Genomic DNA, 6,000 nt, shown 5'->3' with positions numbered 1-6,000 from the left:
TTAAAGAAAATGACCAAACAGGAAGATGCCTTCTTACAGCATTATATTGACTGTCTGAGCCACACAAAAAGTTACAGAACCCTGCTTAAGAAGAAGACTATTTGTAAGAAATCGAAAAGGATTAAGTTAGAGAATGGTGAGGGGACAAACAAGCAATTTAAAACTTGGTAGCTGTAAATAAAAAAAAAAATTATTGAACAGGGCTTTGTGACTATCTGTGTTTCTGTTAGAAGGTCACTGTGGCCCTTAAGTGAGCTAAAAGTTTTAATGGAGCATCTTGGTTTGTTTTCAAGGCCCTGTATGTCTTTTAAATAAAAAAAAAATGTTTGTGAGAACCTAGCTCTTGTGTCTTTGTGTAAAGGAGACCCATTGACAGCAGAAAGCTGAAATGTATGTTGTAAAATCTTGTGGGAGGGAAAAAATCCTAAAAATGTGTTTATAATTAAAAAAAAAAATAGGGATGGTTTAGACATGTTTTAGTACAATAGAGCTGCCTCATCCTGTTGAACTGAATGGTTTTAACCACACTCCCACTGAATAGCCAGGGTGACTGAGATTACTCACCCTTTTTGCCATCAGGGTTAATGTATTAGTGATCAGTAATTAAACTTCATAGGTGTGCACTCACAGTAAGGGAGGTAGGTGGGTGAGGATGGTGAGTTCTGATTAATATGAAATGAAATAAAACCTCAGGAATTCACAGATGCTGTTGAACAGTTTTAGCGTTCTACCAACTCCTGAACAACCCAGGAGTTGGTAGAACGCTATTGGACAGTTTAAATATAATCCAGGAGTTGGTTGAACACTATGGGTCACTCTTTCTAGCAACTCAAAGTCATTAAAAGTTTAAAATAATATATTTACAAAAAAAATAAACAAGGGTCTAACACAAAACTGAAATGTTTCAAGGGTTCATAAACCTCCACCATACTTTAGAACAAGCATTTGCTCTAAAAACAATCAAACATTTAAAAGCTATGGGTATTTGTAGGGTGCTTATTATGGTTGTGATATACCCCTTTTATTTCAAAAACAACCCCCAAACTTTAAGCATGGAAGAAACGTGTTTAAAAAACAAGCCCCAAGACATTCATTGATATCTGCAAAGGGCCCCCACTTGGAAATGGGTACAGTTCCATTAAGGATTGGTGATTTACTGTTTAATACTGTAAGAAGGCCCTACAGAAAAATGTATTTTAACTAAAAGAAAAAAAAATTAGCCAAAAGCAGCCCAGTTGTGCAGACAACTTAATTCCCCCACCCCACATCACAAAAGGGAATGTTAGGGGAGGGGTGCCTACGAGATCTTCGAGACACCACTCACTCCCTGAAGAAACTACAATCCTTTGGTGATCTTCCAGAACACACCATCCTGGCCACTATGGATGTAGAAGCCCCCTACACCAACATTCCACACAAAGATGGACTACAAGCCGTCTGGAACAGTATGCCCGATAATGTCACTGCAAACCTGGTGGCAGAACTTTCTGTCTTTGTCCTCACCCACAACTATTTCACATTTGGGGACAATGTATACCTTCAAGTCAGCGGCACTGCTATGGGTACCCACATGGCCCCACAGTATGCCAACATTTTTATAGCTGACTTAGAACAACGCTTCCTCAGCTCTCGTCCCCTAACACCCCTATTCTGCTTATGCTATGTTGATGACATCTTCATCATCTAGACCCATGGAAAAGAAGCCCTTGAGGAATTCCACCATGATTTCAACAATTTCCAACCGACCATCAACCTTAGCCTGGACCAGTCCACACAAGAGATCCACTTCCTGGACACTACAGTGCTAATAAGCGATGGCCACATAAACACCACCCTACACTGGAAACCTACTGACCACTATACTTACCTACATACCTCCAGCTTTCATCCAGATCACATCACACGATCCATTGTCTACAGCCAAGCTCTAAGATAGAACTGCATTTGCTCCAATCCCTCCGACAGAGACAAACACCTACAAGATCTCTATCAAGCTTTCTTAAAACTACATTACCCACCTGCTGAAGTGAAGAAACAGATTGACAGAGCCAGAAGAGTACCCAGAAGTCACCTACTACAGGACAGGCCCAACAAAGAAAGTAACAGAACACCACTAGCCATCACCTTCAGCCCCCAACTAAAACCTCTCCAGCGGATCATCAAGGATCTACAACCTATCCTGAAGGACGATCCCTCACTCTCACAGATCTTGGGAGACAGGCCAGTCCTCACTTACAGACAGTCCCCCAACCTGAAGCAAATACTCACCAGCAACCACACACCACACAACAAAACCACTAACCCAGGAACCTATCCTTGCAACAAAGCCCATTGCCAACTCTGTCCACATACCTATTCAAGGGACACCATCATAGGACCTAATTACATCAGCCACACTGTAAGAGGCTCGTTCACCTGCACATCTACCAATGTGATACTGTATATGCCATCATGTGCCAGCAATGCCCCTCTGCCATGTACATTGGCCAAACCTGACAATCTCTGTGCAAAAAAATAAATGGACCCAAATCAGACATCAAGAATTATAATATTCAAAAAACAGTCAGAGAACACTTCAACCTCCCTGGTCACTCAATTACAGACCTAAAAGTTGCAATTCTCCAACAAAAAAAAACTTCAAAAACAGACTCCAATGAGAAACTGCAGAACTGGAATTAATTTGCAAACTGAACACCATTAACTTAGGCTTGAATAAAGACTGGGAGTGGATGGGTCATTACACAAAGTAAAAACTATTTCCCCATGCTAATTTTTCCCCTACTGTTACTCACACCTTCTTGTCAACTGTTTGAAATGGGCCATCCTGATCATTCCTACAAAAGTTTTTTTTTTCCTGCTGATAATAGCCCACCTTAATTGATTGGTCTCGTTACAGTTGATATGGCAACACCCATTTTTTCATGTTCTCTGTGTATATCTATCTATCTATTTATCTATCTTCCTACTGTATTTTCCACTGCATGCATCCGATGAAGTGGGTTTTAGCCCACGAAAGCAAATGCCCAAATAAATTTGTTAGTCTCTAAGGTGCCACAAGTACTCCTCGTTTTTTTAAAGTCCTTAATTATCTGTTATTTCAGAGTTGTGGTGATCAGATCAACCTGCTAACTACAGACTTTTGAAGTCTGTTTGAAACAAAGAGTTAGGATGGTATAAAAACCTCAGGTATTTTGGAGACTGTCCTCTTTCAACAGAAACTCTCTTGAATTGCTGCTGGACTGCAAGAGGAGATATGCTCCATGGTTTTAACTCTGAAAATAATATTATATAATGTCACTCTTTGGCCATGCTGTCCTTACTAAATAATGGTACTTATCTTTATTGCAGTGTGATCTGTTTAGCATGGAACCAGTAACTTTAAGCTGCATTTCACCACCACGCCAAGATGAAAACCATTTTTAACTATAGTTCTGCTTAATATTGTTAAACTAAAAAAAAAAAAAATCAGGTATTACACAGGGATTTGAGGGTAATACTAACTAACATTTTTGCTTGTTCTTTAACCCAAAGACCCAAACAGACATGGGGGGAAACAGAACAACCATGCATAGGCGCTGACTTCTGTTGGCGCCAGTGGGTGCTCGACTGCCCCCAGCCCCGCCCCCTCCCTTGGCCCCGCCCCAACTCCGCCCCTATTCCAACACCTTCCCCAAATCCCCACCCCAGCCCTGCCTTTTCCACACCTCCTCCCCTGAGTGTGCCACATTCCCACTCTTCCCCCCTCCATCCCAGAGCTTGTTATGCCACGAAACAGCTGTTTTGCGGCGGCAAGTGCTGGGAGGAGAAGCAGGGACGCGGTGCACACACGGGAGGAGGCGGAGGTGAGGGGGGCGGGGAGCTTGGCTGCCAGTGGGTGCAGAGCACCCACCAATTTTTCCCCGTGGGTGCTCCAGCCCCAGAACACCCATGGAGTCGGCACCTATGCAATCATGTGCCTGCAATCCTTTATCCTGTGGTAGAAGGTACCTTTCTGCATTTGGCTTTTAAATGCATGTGGGTGTATTGGAAAGTATTTTGTTGCAAACTGTTGGTTTGGTGTTTTAAACTGCTCTGTGTGTGTGCGTGCACGTACAAAACATAGGTGTGTTTTTTAAAAAGTACATTGCTGGTTTTTTGGGTTTTTTTTAAAGCATATGGCTGCAAACTGATGGTGTGTTGTGTTTCAAACTAACGGGTTACTGTGCAAAATGTGTTTTAAAATGGATTTTAAAAGTTGATTTTTAAAGCAGTTTGGTTTTTATTCTGCAAAATGAGATGTGTTTTTAAAAATGTTTGGGGGTTGTTGTTTTTTAAAGTGGCAGAAATAAACTCAAAACCTGTGTTTGTTGTACAGCCTGAAATGGATTATTTTGTTTTAAAGCTATGATTTTTTAATTAGAAAAACACCCCAATTAATATTTTATTTTTTAAGTTTACAAGACAGTTTCATGTGTTTTATAATAATAATGTGTCTGTGTTGGGGGCTTATTCCTTCACCCACTTACTTCCCTGGTCCTTCTCGCATGAACAGAGAGCAACAATACCCGAAGTCCAAAGGTGCAAACAATTCGATGTTTATTAGGGTGAACTTCCAGCAAGCATGATTCCAGTTTCCTTCCTTAGTGTCCCCCTTCCCAGCTCTGACACCACAGAGCCTTACACCTGTGTCCCTGTTCCCATTCCTGCCCTTAGCCAAACATGATTCCAATTTCCCCACCCCCATTCCCTGTTCCCATTTCCCCCTTTAGCAAAACATGATTCCAATTTCCCGGCTCCCATTCCCTGTTCCCATTTCTCTCACCCACCCACCCACTTCCTGATTGACTGCAGACTATATAGTAAAACTTGAGTTCTGCTTAGCTATATCTTAACCAATCATTTTACTGACATTTAATTAACCAATCCTAGCATATTGTAACATGATTATTTAACCAGTTATATCCCACCACCTTAATTAGTTTACACCCAGCAAAATTAATTATACAGCACACAGAAACAATCACAGAACCAGACAGAGATTATACAGACAAACAATCGGGAAATGGGGACTACAGTGATAGAACAAACACAGAAATGAGGATTTCACATCCCAGCTATTGATATGTGAGTTCTTGCCAGACAGGATGCTATCAAACTAAGTTTCCTTTTACACCTTCTAGGCACTTCCCTTTCTCTGGAGGCGATAGGCATTATCAGGACAGGACTGTATTCCTAACAGCCCAATAGCACGTTATTTCAATGTGACTAGTTTGGAATGTGAGGATGTGACCATTCGGTTCCTAGCTTATGGCTGCCTCTGCTGCTTAGCCAGATATCTTAGCCTAAGCACAGGGCCTCAGACTGTCACAGTAAGAGAAGGACCTTACACCGGCAGACAATGATTTTGATTCTTTCCTTTATACCTCTATAACTAGCTAAGTGATAAGAATACACCTAAATTCTTAGAGTATAGGCCTTTACAGACAGGCCTGAATATCTATATTCTAACACTGCTCCACAGTATAGTCAAAACATGAGAGATCCTTAAACCAGAGGGTAAACAAGCTCAAAAGAAAAAGGAAAGAGACAGCTGAAAAGGAAAATTCACCAGCATCAGTGATGGATGGATGGATGAAGGCCAGTAAATATATTTTGCTTATTGGTTTGGTTACTTTATGAGGTTTTGTATTTTAAGTAAATACATAGGTGTGGGTGAGAAAGATGGTAAAGTTAAGTTTTGTAAAATGTTTTTTTCCCCCTAATCAGATATGGGCAGCTCTCCTGACAATCCTGTAGTCAGAGCTACAGGGACACCTCTGCCAGAACTGCCAAAGAACCAGAAATCTTGTCTGAGTTCTTTAATAACAACAACAGCTGAAGAGGAAAATTCACCAGCATTAGTGACTGATGGATGGATGAAGCCCAGTAAATATATTTTGCTTATTGGTTTGGTTATTTTATGAGGTTTTGTATTTTAAGTAAATAAATAGGTGTGGGTGAGAAAAATGTTAAATTTTTAAG

Source organism: Lepidochelys kempii, chromosome 7 (genome assembly GCF_965140265.1).
Source record: "Lepidochelys kempii isolate rLepKem1 chromosome 7, rLepKem1.hap2, whole genome shotgun sequence".
NCBI classification, from domain to species: domain Eukaryota; kingdom Metazoa; phylum Chordata; order Testudines; family Cheloniidae; genus Lepidochelys; species Lepidochelys kempii.
This window is presented reverse-complemented; position numbering follows the sequence as displayed.